Source organism: Bufo bufo, chromosome 1, assembly GCF_905171765.1.
Source record: "Bufo bufo chromosome 1, aBufBuf1.1, whole genome shotgun sequence".
Lineage (NCBI taxonomy): Eukaryota > Metazoa > Chordata > Amphibia > Anura > Bufonidae > Bufo > Bufo bufo.
The window spans coordinates 24879502-24894139 of NC_053389.1; the positions used below are offsets into that span (position 1 = coordinate 24879502).

Genomic DNA, 14638 nt, shown 5'->3' on the forward strand with positions numbered 1-14638 from the left:
ACACACTTTTACAGTGGTGATAAAGATGCCACCCAAACCCGTTTTTCCAGCTAGGCATATGCTGCTAAATTACAGGCCCACACCCACTTTGAGAAAATTCTTTGCTCACCTGTATTTGGAACCAAGTCATTAATTGTAAGATGATATTTCAGCCCTAATTATGAACATTGACATTAATCTGAGAACACCTTGATTTGGATGACGTGGATGTACAGAAGACTCTTTTCACGGAAGAATCTGCCTTCTATGAATGTCCTTACGTTCATGACTTACTTTTTCAAGAGTTTCTTCACTCATGAACCAACATATAGTACAAGCACTAGAAGTCTCCTGAGATGCCAAGTACCATGATTGTGGATCTGTCTGTTGATGGATAGGATGTCCAATGAGTTCCTCATCCTGATTTTGGATTTTTTAACAAGTATAAAGGTATTGAGTTGACCCCAGATACAACCATTTTCACTGGTGAGTACTACTGGATTGCCCACCAGCTTGATATGCCACAAGAACAGCTTGGCTTCTAGCTGTTCTGCTTCGACATCAGCAGTATCTAGCCAGCAGTTCTACACAGTACTTAGATCTAATGGTAAATCAGAAGTTCCAACAGATACACCCATTAAATGTAGCCTCTATTATTTCACATTGAGAACATTGATATTTTCAGATTCCTTTATGGAAGTAATTGATGAAAGTGACAACTACATCTACCACTAAATTGGTTGTCACATTTTAACTAGCTTCTTATAGCAAACTGTCCCTTAGGCCTATTGCACACGACCGTATGGCTTTTTCAGTGTTTTGCGGTCCGTTTTTCATGGATCCGTTGTTCCCTTTTTTGTTTCCGTTGTGTTTCCGTTTCTGTTCCGTTTTTCCGTTCCGTTTTTCCGTATGGCATATACAGTATACAGTAATTACATAGATAAAAATTGGGCTGGCCATAACATTTTCAATAGATGGTTCAGGAAAAAACGGAACGGAAACGGAAGACATACAGATGCATTTCCGTATGTGTTCCGTTTTTTTTGCGGATCCATTGACTTGAATGGAGCCACGGACCATGATTTGCGGGCAATAATAGGACATGTTCTATGTTAAAACGGAACGGAAAAACGAAAATACGGAAACGGAATGCATACGGAGTACATTCCGTTTTTTTTTGCGGAACCATTGAAATGAATGGTTCCGTATACGGACCGTATACGGAACACAAAAAACGGCCAGTAAACGGTAAAAAAAAACAGCCGTGTGCAGGAGGCCTTACTTAGTAAGGGGATGTATGTAACAAAAACACCAATACCAAGAGTTGCACAAAAAGAAACAAAAACATGCAATTTAAGAAAATCTGCAAACAACAAGGTGCAAAGTACTAATGCAGGAATCAGCAAACTCCGGCGCTCCAGCTGTTCTGAAACTACAACTCCCAGACGCCTCCTTTCACTTCGGTGGGAGTTACAAGTACAGCCAAATACTTATCCATGCTGGGAGTAGTAGTTTCACAGCAGCGGAAATACCAAAGGTTGCTGATCCCTGTACTAATATATGGATGATTTTTAATTGGTTGACAAGTTTTGCTAAACTATTCTAAATTTTCTTTCTGAAAATAATAATGACAAGATTATAACCTTTAAACCTCTTAAGGCACACAGTCTGATTTACCAGATGCCAAGGCCAGTAAGATAATGGGTTGCATCAAAAGGGGCATAGATGCCCGTGATAAGAACATATTCCTAATAAGAACATATTCCTACCACTTTACAAATCATTAGTCAGACCACACATGGAGTACTGTGTACAGTTCTGGGCTTCAGTGAACAAGGCAGACATAGCAGAGCTGGAGAGGGTCCAGAGGAGGGAAACTAATGTAATAACTGGAATGGGGGAACTACAGTAAGATTATCAGCATTAGGCCTCATGCACACGACTGTTGTGTGCACCCATGGCCGTTGTGCCGTTTTCCGTTTTTTTTCGCGGACCCATTGACTTTCAATGGGTCCGTGGAAAAATCGGAAAATGCACCGTTTTGCAGCCGCATCCGTGATCCGTGTTTCCTGGCCGTGAAAAAAATATGACCTGTCCTATTTTTTTCACGGCCAACGGTTCACGGACCCATTCAAGTCAATGGGTCCGTGAAAGAACACGGATGCACACAAGATTGGCATCCGTGTCCGTGATCCGTGGCCGTAGGTTAGTTTTTATACAGACGGATCCGAAGATCCGTCTGCATAAAAGCTTTTTCAAAGCTGAGTTTTCACTTCGTGAAAACTCAGAACCGACAGTATATTCTAACACAGAAGCGTTCCCATGGTGATGGGGACGCTTCTAGTTAGAATACACTACAAACTGTGTACAAGACTGCCCCCTGCTGCCTGGCAGCACCCGATCTCTTACAGGGGGCCGTGATCAGCACAATTAACCCCTTCAGGTGCCGCACCTGAAGGGGTTAATTGTGCTGATCACGGCCCCCTGTAAGAGATCAGGGCTGCCAGGCAGCAGGGGGCAGACCCTCCCCCCCCTCCCCAGTTTGAATATTATTGGTGGCCAGTGCGGCCCCCCCCCCCTCTATTGTAATAATAGGTTGGTGGCCAGTGCGGCCCCCCCCCTCTATTGTAATAATTTGTTGGTGGCACAGTGTGCGCGCCCCCCCTCCCTCCTTCTATTGTAATAATTCGTTGGTGGCACAGTGTGCACCCCCCATCGGCCCCCCCTCCCTCTATAGCATTAACAACATTGGTGGCCAGTGTGCGGCCTCCCACCCCCCCCCCCATCATTGGTGGCAGCGGAGTTCCGATCAGAATCCCAGTTTAATCGCTGGGGCTCCGATCGGTAACCATGGCAACCAGGACGCTACTACAGTCCTGGTTGCCATGGTTACTTAGCAATAGTACAATAGTAGAAGATTCATACTTACCTGCTGCTGGCTGCTGCTGCGATGTTCGTGTCCGGCCGGGAGCTCCACCTACTGGTAAGTGACAGGTCTGTGCGGCGCATTGCTAAATGAACTGTCACTTACTAGTAGGAGGAGCTCCCGGCCGGACACGAACATCGGAGCTCCCAGGTAAGTATGAATCTTTTACTATTGTACTATTGCTAGTAACCCGCTGCCACCAATGATCGGGGGGGGGGGGAGATGGGAGGCCGCACACTGGCCACCAATGTTGTTAATGCTATAGAGGGAGGGGGGGGCGATGGGGGGCACACACTGTGCCACCAACGATTTATTACAATAGAGGGAGGAAGGGGGGGGCGCACACTGTGCCACCAACGATTTATTACAATAGAGGGAGGAAGGGGGGGGGGGCGCACACTGTGCCACCAACAAATTATTACAATAGAGGGAGGAAGGGGGGGAGCGGGCCGCACTGGCCACCAATGATCTTCAAACTGGGGAGGGGGGGGGGGTCTGCCCCCTGCTGCCTGGTAGCCCTGATCTCTTACAGGGGGATATGATAGTACAATTAACCCCTTCAGGTGCGGCACCTGAGGGGTTAATTGTGCTGATCACGGCCCCCTGTAAGAGATCGGATGCTGCTAGGCAGCAGGGGGCAGTCATGTACACAGTTTGTAGTATATTCTAACTAGAAGCGTCCCCATCACCATGGGAACGCCTCTGTGTTAGAATATACTGTCGGAAATTAGGTTTCACGATCTAACTCATATCCGACAGTATATTCTAACATAGAGGCGTTCCCATGGTGATGGGGACGCTTCAAGTTAAAATATACCATCGGATTGGAGAAAACTCCGATCTGATGGTGTAAAAGGGACTCCAGACTTTACATGTCAATGGGGACGGATCCGTTTGAAATGGCACCATATTGTGTCAACGTCAAACGGATCCGTCCCCATTGACTTGCATTGTAATTCAGGACGGATCCGTTTGGCTCCGCACGGCCAGGCGGACACCAAAACGACTTTTTTTTCATGTCCGTGGATCCTCCAAAAATCAAGGAAGACCCACGGACGAAAAAACGGTCACGGATCACGGAAAAACGGGACCCGTTTTTGCGGACCGCAAAAAAATACGTTCGTGTGCATGAGGCCTTAGGGTTATTCACTTTAGAAAAAAGACGACTGAGGGGAGATCTAATTACTATGTATAAATATATCAGGAGTGAGTACAGAGATCACTCCCATCATCTATTTATCCCCAGGACTGTAACTGTTTACCAATAAGGACCTAGCCTGGGTAAAGGTGCATTACCTACAAAATTTTAATTAAAGCCAAGGAGGCTCTTATCCTTACTTGACCCAGGTTTATAGTGAATTTAAAACGTCACTTTTATTAATGTGATTAAAACGGCCAACACCTTGTCTGCCACTCCAATGTGCCCTTGAATTGTCCGCTGTGAGGGCGGTGGAGACGTGCACGATCTCCTCTCGCCCCTCAGCAATCTGTACAGTATTGCCCGTGAGCCAGTTCATTCACTGCCCACCAACCGATTCATAGGCAGTGTCTCTAACAGACTCGCGAACAGAGGTCAATGAATTCACGGATTTTTTGATGCCGTAAATACAGAACATGGCGGACTCTGTACTAAGGGCTACCAATTAAAGTCATGAATCAGTTGCTTCACTAGTTTACATATGTTTTACAGCAGGGCGGACTTGTCTCACACTATATCAATAGCTGTCAGACCTGCAATCACTCGAATTCAATCACACCGCACACACTCCTATGGGTAGCTGCTGAATAAACTAACTGGCTGATTCTGACTTAAATTGGTGCCCTGGCCAAGGCCTCGTTCACACAAAGTTTTTTGCATTCTGTATAGGGGCCGTTTTTGCATTCCGTATACGGAACCATTCACTTCAATGGGTCCGAAAAAGATGCGGACAGCACTCCATGTGCTGTCCGCATCCGTTGCTCCGTTCCGTGACCCCGCAAAAATGATGAGACGTGTCCTGTCCTACAAATGTATATGATCTCACATAACTAAGGCTACTTTCACACTGGCGTTTTGGTTTCCGTTTATGAGATCCGTTCAGGGCTCTCACAAGCGGTCCAAAACGGATCCGTTTTGCCCTAATGCAATCTGAATGGAAAAGGATCCGCTCAGAATGCATCAGTTTGACTCCGATCAGTCACCATTCTGCTCTGGAGGCTGCATTCAGCGTTGTCCGCTTGACGAAACTGAGCCAAACGGATCCGTCCAGGCCTCTTGCACACAAACGTTTTTTCTTTTCGTTTACCGTTTTTTTGCGTTCTGTATACGATCCATATACGGAACCATTAATTTCAACGGATCCACAAAAAAACTGAATGTACTCTGTATGCATTCCGTTTCCGTATTTCAGTTTTTCTGTTCAAAGATAGAACATCAAATATCAAAGATATTATTGCCCGAAAATCATTTATTTTTATTTTTTATTTTATGCCCAGCCAAATTTTTTTATGTACTTACTGTTAAAACATTATTGTATCCTTCTGTTTCCGTTTGCGATCTGCACAAAACGGATCACAAATGGAAACCATACGGAAACGGAACGGACCGCAAAACCATACGGTCGTGTGAAAAAGAGCCTAAGTTAATGGGTTTCTCTGGCACAATAGAAAACGGATCCGTCCCCCATTGGCTTTCAATGGAGTTCATGACGATCCGTCTTGGCAATGTTACAGATACTGTAATACAAACGGATCCGTTCATGACGGATGCATGCGAGTGTATTATTGTAAGGGGAGCGTTTTTGCAGATCCATGACGGATCCCCAAAAAACACTAGTGTGAAAGTAGCCTAAATTAACAATATTCTATAGAAAATTATAGGAAATGTTCAGCAAACTGAGGGCTGTACATACAGTCAGGTCCATAACTATTGGGACATGGACACAATTCTAACATTTTTGGCTCTATACACCACCACAATGGATGTGAAATGAAAGGAACAAGATGTGCTTTACCTGCAGACTGTCAGCTTTAATGTGAGGGTATTTACATCCAAATCAGGTGAACGGTGCAGGAATTACAACAGTTTGCATATGTGCCTCCCACTTGTTAGGGGACCAAAAGTAATGGGACAGGATAATGATCATAAATCAAACTTTCACTTTTTAATACTTGGTTGCAAATCCTTTGCAGTCAATTACAGCCTGAAGTCTGGAACGCATAGACATCACCAGACGCTGGGTTTCATCCCCGGTGATGCTCTGCCAGGCCTCTACTGCAACTGTCTTCGGTTCCTGCTTGTTCTTGGGGCATTTTCCCTTCAGTTTTGTCTTCAGCAAGTGAAATGCTCAATCGGATTCAGGTCAGGTGATTGACTTGGCCATTGCATAACATTCCACTTCTTTTCCTTAAAAAACTCTTTGGTTGCTTTTGCAGTATGCTTTGGGTCATTGTCCATCTGCACTGTGAAGCGTCGTCCAATGAGTTCTGAAGCATTTGGCTGAATATGAGCAGATAATATTGCCTGAAACACTTCAGAATTCATCCTGCTGCTTTTGTCAGCAGTCACATCATCAATAAATACAAGAGAACCAGTTCCATTGGCAGCCATACATGCCCACGCCATGACACTACCACCACCATGCTTCACTGATGAGGTGGTATGCTTAGGATCATGAGCAGTTCCTTTCCTTCTCCATACTCTTCTCTTCCCATCACTCTGGTACAAGTTGATCTTGGTCTCATCTGTCCATAGGATGTTGTTCCAGAACTGTGAAGGCTTTTTTAGATGTCGTTTGGCAAACTCTAATCTGGCCTTCCTGTTTTTGAGGCTCACCAATGGTTTACATCTTGTGGTGAACCCTCTGTATTCACTCTGGTGAAGTCTTCTCTTGATTGTTGACTTTGACACACTTACACCTACATCCTGGAGAATGTTCTTGATCTGGCCAACTGTTGTGAAGGGTGTTTTCTTCACCAGGGAAAAAATTATTTGTTCATCCACCACAGTTGTTTTCCGTGGTTTTCCGGGTCTTTTGGTGTTGCTGAGCTCACCGATGCGTTCCTTATTTTTAAGAATGTTCCAAACAGTAGTTTTGGCCGCGCCTAATGTTTTTGCTATCTCTCTGATGGGTTTGTTGTGTTTTTTCAGCCTAATGATGGCTTGCTTCACTGATAGTGACAGCTCTTTGGATATCATCTTGAGAGTTGACAGCAACAGATTCCAAATGCAAATAGCAGACTGGAAATGAACTCTGGACCTTTTATCTGCTCATTGTAATTGGAATAATGAGGGAATAACACACACCTGGCCATGGAACAGCCGAGAAGTCAATTGTCCCAATACTTTTGGCCCCTTAACAAGTGGGAGGCACGTATAAAACTGTTGTAATTCCTGCACCGTTCACCTGATTTGGATGTAAATGCCCTCAAATTAAAGCTGACAGTCTGCAGTTAAAACACATCTTGTTTGTTTCATTTCAAATCCATTGTTGTGGTGTATAGAGCCAAAAATGTTAGAATTGTGTCGATGTCCTAATATTTATGGACCTGACTGTAAATTCCCTTGTTGCTTTCCTGTATTCAGATCCATCAGAGGATCTGAGAACCGGGCCAAAACAGATCAGTTTTGTCCCTATTTATTGTCAATGGGGACAGAACTGATCAGGATGCATTCCGTTCCATATTGTTGCGTTTTTTGACTGCTTGCAGCAGTTTTGTGTCCTGTCTACAAAACGGAACAAACAGGTTCTGGCATGAAAATCAATATAATTGTACCGGATCTGTTTTTTTTTTTTGTTAGTGAAAAAAACTGATCTAGCGCCAATTCACTTACAATGATTTTCCTACTGGATCTGGTTCGTTCAGTTTAGATTTAATACAACTGAATCCGGACGCATTAAATGGCATGGATCTGCTTAATTCTGTTTTTGGGATTCTCTGCCGGATCTCAAAACTGAAAAACCACAACGCAAGTGTGAAACAGGCCTAAGGCTACGCGATGACAGCTGCCGTGGCCAGAATCGCAGAGTAGCGGTGATCCCATAGAAATGAATGGGATTGCCACGCCAGTTAGCCTAAAAAGCAGTTAGCCTAAAAAAGTGCAAAAGCTATCCACAATAATGTGAAAAGCACCACACGATAGCACATGACAGCGGGGAGGAAGTTATCATAAATCCAAGACTGTTTATAGAGTCCGCTTAGAGCAGTGCCGGGAAAAAGGGGCCCCCGCTCCCCGCCAAACCACAGTGTCCCGTTCAACTAAATAAAATTCCTTAAAAAACAAATCCCTTTATTACCCTTCCCATGTCTTGATGTCAATGTCTACTCTTCAGATTTGCCTGCAGCAGTCTTCAGTAAGTTTCTAAGCTCCCACTCCTGGTGGCTAGCCTGAATTTTAAAATATAAATTTAAGCCTTTGTGAAGACTTGAATATATTTTTAAAAAAAATAATGGAAGGGATCTTCTACATCTAGAAAGTAATTTTCCAAAAGGAGTCAACACAAAATATTGAACCTCAAAATGACGAGGTGTTAATAGATATTAATTTAAATTAAAAGGAACACCATTTCTTAATACGGTTGGCTCAAGAAGACAATTCGTAAAATAATCATTCGTAGTAGTAGTAAAACTGGTAGTAGTAGTAGCAGCAGTAGTAGTAGGAATAGTTGAACTACTAATAGTAGCAGTAGTGGTACACGTAGTAATAGCAGTAGCAGTAATAGTAGTAACAGTAGTAGGAGGGAAACTAGCAGCAGGAGTAGTAGTAGAAAAACTGGTAGTAGTAAAAGTAGCAATAGTAGAACTACTAATAGTAGCAGTAGTGGTACATGTAGTAGTAGCAGTAGTAGTAGCAGTAGTAGTAGCAGCAGCAATAGTAGAACTACAGAGTAGCAGTAGTAGTAGAACTAGTAGTAGCAGCAGTGGTAGTAGTATCAGTAGTAGTAGCAAAATAATTAGCATAAGTAGCAATATCCAAACTAGTGGTACTAGTAGTAAAATTAGTAGTAGTAGAATTAGTAGTAGCACTAGACTAGAAACCAGACTAGAAATCCATTGGGATTTCCCCATGCAGGTACATATCCTGCCAACTACAATTAATATCAGGATAATACTGTTAGTACTGGTGCCTTGCAGCGCAGGGGATCTCGGTTCTAAACCAACCAAAGACTACATCTATATGAAGTTTGTATGTTCTCCCTGTGTTTCTGTGGGTTTCCTCTGGAAACGCTCTGGGTTTCCTCACACAATTCAAAGACATACTGATAAGGAACTTATATTGTGAGCCACATTGGGGACAGGTTGATGTTAACGTCTGTAAAGCGCTGCAGAATATAGTAGCGCTATGTAAGTGAGTAAATAAATAAAAATAATAGTGGTAGGTTGTGGTGGCTCACTAGCAAGTAGTTAGGGTATGGTGCTGCAAGCTCATATGGAGGGAATCACCCCACCCTCTCTTAAAAGGCAAATGTAGTAATAGGAAAATGAGCGAGCACTCATACACTTGGCAACCAGATTGACATGTGCAGAAAATATTTATTAACCCCCTCAGCCCCCATGGCTTAAACACCCTTAATGACCAGACCACTTTTTACACTTCTGACCTACACTACTTTCACGGTTTATTGCTCAGTCATGCAACTTACCACCCAAATGAATTTTACCTCCTTTTCTTCTCACTAATAGAGCTTTCATTTGGTGGTATTTCATTGCTGCTGACATTTTTACTTTTTTTGTTATTAATCGAAATTTAACCACCTCCCGTCCGCCCATAGACTATAAACGTCCGGGAGGTTGATCTCTATCTCCTAATGGACGTTTTAAAACGTCCTTTCAGAGATCGCAGCTGCACGCTAATCGTGCAGCTGCTGATCGGGTTGCCCGCTGTCAGTGACAGCAGGGCAACCCAGCGAGAAGGCAGGGACAGTTCCCAGGTGTCCCTGCCTTTTGGATCGCTGCATACACAGCGCACACCGAGCGCTGTGTATGCAGAGCAGAAAGCGCTATGCGCTTCCTGTTCCGGCCCGGCGGTCATGTGACCGCCGGGACCGGAGAGTGCAGGAGCTGTGTGAGGTCTTTCAGAGACCTCGATCAGCCCTGCTGTGAGGCTATACAGCGCAGAATTATGCTGTACAGCCTCTCTAGGGGTGTATTTCCACTGTAACTGGGGCTACTATGTCAGCCCCAGTTACAGGAGAAATCAACAGTGAAAAAATAAAGAAAAAGTGAAGTAAATGTCCCCCAGAGGTCTTGTATGACCTTATGGGGGACAAAAAGTGTAAAATAAAAAAATAAAAAATAAAGGGTTGAAAAAATAAAATAAAAAAAGTTTCACATGTAAAAAAAAAAAGTCCCCAAGTAAGGAATAAAAATAAAATTTTAAAAATAGAAAAAATAAAATAAAATAGACATATTTGGTATTGCCGCGTCCGTAAAAACCAGCTCTATAAAAATATCACATGACCTAACCCCTCGGGTGAACACCGTAAAAAAAAAAAAAAAAAACTGTGTCAAAACAAGCAATTTTTGTCACCTTACATCATAAAAGGTGCAACACCAAGTGATCAAAAACGCGTATGTCCCACAAAATGGTACCAATAAAACCGTCACTTCATCCCCCAAAAAATGAGCCCCTACATAAGAAAATCTCTCAAAAAATAAAAAAAACTATAGCTCTTAGAACATGGAGACACTAAAACATCATTTTTTTGGTTTCAAAAATGCTATTATTGTGTTAAAGTGAAACAAATAAAAAAAGTATACATATTAGGTATTTCCGCGTCCGTAAAAACCAGCTCTATAAAAATATCACATGACCTAACCCCTCGGATGAACACCGTAAAAAAAAAAACGGTGTCAAAACAAGCAATTTTTGTCACCTTACTTCTCTCAAAAAATAAAAAAAACTATAGCTCTCAGAACATGGACACATTAAAACATAATTTTTTTGTTTCAAAAATGCTATTATTGTGTAAAACTTTAATAAATGAGAAAAAGTATACATATTAGGTATCGCCACGTCCGTAACAATCTGCTCTATAAAAATGTCACTTGACTGAACCCCTCAGGTGAACGCTGTAAAAATAAATAAATAGAAACTGTGCTAAAACAACCAATTTTTTGGTCACCTTGCCCCATAAAGTGTTATAATGAATGATCAAAAAATCTTATGTACCCAAAAATAGTACTAATAAAACTGGCACCTTATCCCCTAGTTTCCAAAATGGGGTCACTTCTTGGGAGTTTCTACTGTAAGGGTGCATCAGGGGGCTTCAAATGGGACATGGCATCTAAAAACCATGTGGAGTTCCTTTTCTTCTGCACCCTGCCGTGTGCCCATACAGCAGTTTATGACCACATGTGGGGTGTTTCTGTAAACCGCAGAATCTGGGTAATAAATATTGAGTTTTGTTTGGCTGTTAACCATCGATGTGTTAAAGAAAAAATTGGATTAAAATGGAAAATCTGCCAAAAAAGTGAAATATTTAAAGCTCCATTGAAGCAATAGGGAGACAGCAGACGCTAGACGGTAAGCCAAATATCGATTTAAAGTTTTCTTCAATTCAAAGCTCATATCGACCTTAAAAGGATATGCTATAAGAGACTTTTCACATTATCAGGATTCCTGTGGACACTTTATGAACATGTTGCGCTCCCAGTGAATACACCTACAACATTTTCAGTGACATTCAGTTTCCCAAATTGGGATAGAGCGCTAGAAGATAATACCCCCTCTTTCCCAAATAACAGCATATACTTGAAGTTTTTTGGTGTGATATATATTATTGAATTTATCGACACTATTGAGTCATATGAATATAGTGTCGATCATATCTACCACAATATATGTGACTGTAATGTTGTATATTATTGCTACATTGTTCTTATAAATTTTATTACTTGTATTTTATGGGGATTTAATAAATATTTTCTGCACATGTCAATCTGGTTGCCAAGTGCATGAGTGCTCGCTCATTATTCTATTACTAAATAAAAATAATAGCAGTTCTGAAATTAACAGGAATAGTTGAAGTAGCTTAAAGGGGTTGGCCACTCTGTTAACACTTATTAAAACTATAAAGAAAGTAGGGAGATAAGACACTAATATATCTTCTGCTATGGTCTTCCTGCTATTGGCGGCCACGTCCCCTCCTGTCCTGCTCTCACCACGCCCCCTCCTGTCCTGCTCTCACCATCCCCCCTCCTGTCCTGCTCTCACCACGCCTCCTCCTATCCTGCTCTCACCACGCCCCCTCCTGTCCTGCTCTCACCATGCCCCCTCCTGTCCTGCTCTCACCACGCCCCCTCCTGTACTGCTCTCACCATGCCCCCTCCATGTCCTGCTCTCACCACGCCCCCTCCTGTTCTGCTCTCACCACGCCCCTCCTGTCCTGCTCTCACCACGCCCCCTCCTGTACTGCTCTCACCATGCCCCCTCCTGTCCTATTCTCACCACACCTCCTCCTATCCTGCTCTCACCACGCCCCCTCCTGTCCTGCTCTCACCGTGCCCCCTCCTGATTTGCTCTCTCCACGCCCCCTCCTGTCCTGCTCTCACCATGCCCCCTCCATGTCCTGCTCTCACCACGCCTCCTCCTGTCCTGCTCTCACCACGCCCCCTCCTGTCCTGCTCTCACCGTGCCCCCTCCTGTACTGCTCTCACCGTGTCTCCTCCAGTCCTGCTCTCACCATGCCCCCTCCTGTCCTGCTCTCACCACACCCCCTCCTGTCCTGCTCTCACCACACCCACTCCTGTCCTGCTCTCACCACGCCTCCTCCTGTCTTGCTCTCACCATGCCCCCTCCTGTCCTGCTCTCACCATGCCCCCTACTGTCCTGCTCCCACCACGCCTCCTCCTGTCCTGCTCTCACCATGCTCCCTCCTGTCCTGCTCTCACCGCGTCCCCTCCTGTCCTGCTCTCACCATGCCCCCTCCTGTTCTGCTCTCACCACGCCCCCTCCTGTCCTGCTCTCACCACTTCCCCTCCTGTCTTGCTCTCACCATGCCCCCTCCTGTCTTGCTCTCACCATGCCCCCTCCTGTCCTGCTCTCACCACGCCCCCTCCTGTCCTGCTCTCACCACGCCTCCTCCTGTCCTTCTCTCACCATGCCCCCTCCTGTCCTGCTCTCACCACGCCTCCTCCTGTCCTGCTCTCACCACGCCTCCTCCTGTCCTTCTCTCACCATGCCCCCTCCTGTCCTGCTCTCACCACGCCTCCTCCTGTCCTGCTCTCACCACGCCTCCTCCTGTCCTTCTCTCACCATGCCCCCTCCTGTCCTGCTCTCACCATGCCCCCTCCTGTCCTGCTCTCAACACACCCCCTCCTGTCCTGCTCTCACCACACCCACTCCTGTCCTGCTCTCACCACGCCTCCTCCTGTCTTGCTCTCACCATGCCCCCTCCTGTCCTGCTCTCACCATGCCCCCTACTGTCCTGCTCCCACCACGCCTCCTCCGGTCCTGCTCTCACCATGCTCCCTCCTGTCCTGCTCTCACCGCGTCCCCTCCTGTCCTGCTCTCACCATGCCCCCTCCTGTCCTGCTCTCACCATGCCCCCTCCTGTCCTGCTCTCACCACGCCCCCTCCTGTCCTGCTCTCACCACTTCCCCTCCTGTCTTGCTCTCACCACACCCCCTCCTGTCCTGCTCTCACCACGCCCCCTCCTGTCCTGCTCTCACCACGCCTCCTCCTGTCCTTCTCTCACCATGCCCCCTCCTGTCCTGCTCTCACCACGCCTCCTCCTGTCCTGCTCTCACCACGCCTCCTCCTGTCCTTCTCTCACCATGCCCCCTCCTGTCCTGCTCTCACCACGCCTCCTCCTGTCCTGCTCTCACCACGCCTCCTCCTGTCCTTCTCTCACCATGCCCCCTCCTGTCCTGCTCTCACCATGCCCCCTCCTGTCCTGCTCTCAACACACCCCCTCCTGTCCTGCTCTCACCACACCCACTCCTGTCCTGCTCTCACCACGCCTCCTCCTGTCTTGCTCTCACCATGCCCCCTCCTGTCCTGCTCTCACCATGCCCCCTACTGTCGTGCTCCCACCACGCCTCCTCCGGTCCTGCTCTCACCATGCTCCCTCCTGTCCTGCTCTCACCGCGTCCCCTCCTGTCCTGCTCTCACCATGCCCCCTCCTGTTCTGCTCTCACCACGCCCCCTCCTGTCCTGCTCTCACCACTTCCCCTCCTGTCTTGCTCTCACCACGCCCCCTCCTGTCTTGCTCTCACCACGCCCCCTCCTGTCCTGCTCTCACCACGCCTCCTCCTGTCCTGCTCTCACCACGCCTCCTCCTGTCCTTCTCTCACCATGCCCCCTCCTGTCCTGCTCTCACCACGCCTCCTCCTGTCCTGCTCTCACCACGCCTCCTCCTGTCCTGCTCTCACCACACTTCCTCCTGTCCTGCTCTCACAGCAGCCTGTTTCCTCCTGTCCTGCTCTCACAGCAGCCTGTCTCCTCCATAGCTGCACCTGCCTGGTCCATGCCTGAAGGAGTGTGCTGCTCTCGGGGTCCTAGAAACACCCTGCTTGTATTAGAGTTGCTTTTCTTCTGTGACTGGCACTCCTAGCTGTGCAGGGGCTTAGCAGGGACACTTGTTAAAGGGGTTGTCCGGGTTCGGAACTGAACCCGGACATACCTCCATTTTCACCCAGGCAGCCCCCCTGAAATGAGCATTGAAGCAGTTATTATAAACAAAAGAGCCCTTGCCCTGAACCGCTCCGATGCTCAAGTCAGGGGGGCTGCCTGGGTGAAAATGGAGGTAT

General features: G+C 46.1%; 1 long non-coding RNA gene across 1 annotated transcript in view; it reads left to right on the plus strand.

Annotated features, from left to right (window-relative positions):
• Window positions 1–166: 166 nt before the first annotated feature.
• Window positions 167–14638, plus strand: part of LOC120992441 — a 43408-nt gene continuing 28936 nt past the window's right edge. The window contains exon 1 of the long non-coding RNA XR_005776977.1: window positions 167–465. This is a non-coding gene — a long non-coding RNA (uncharacterized LOC120992441). The remainder of the gene's footprint in view (window positions 466–14638) is intronic.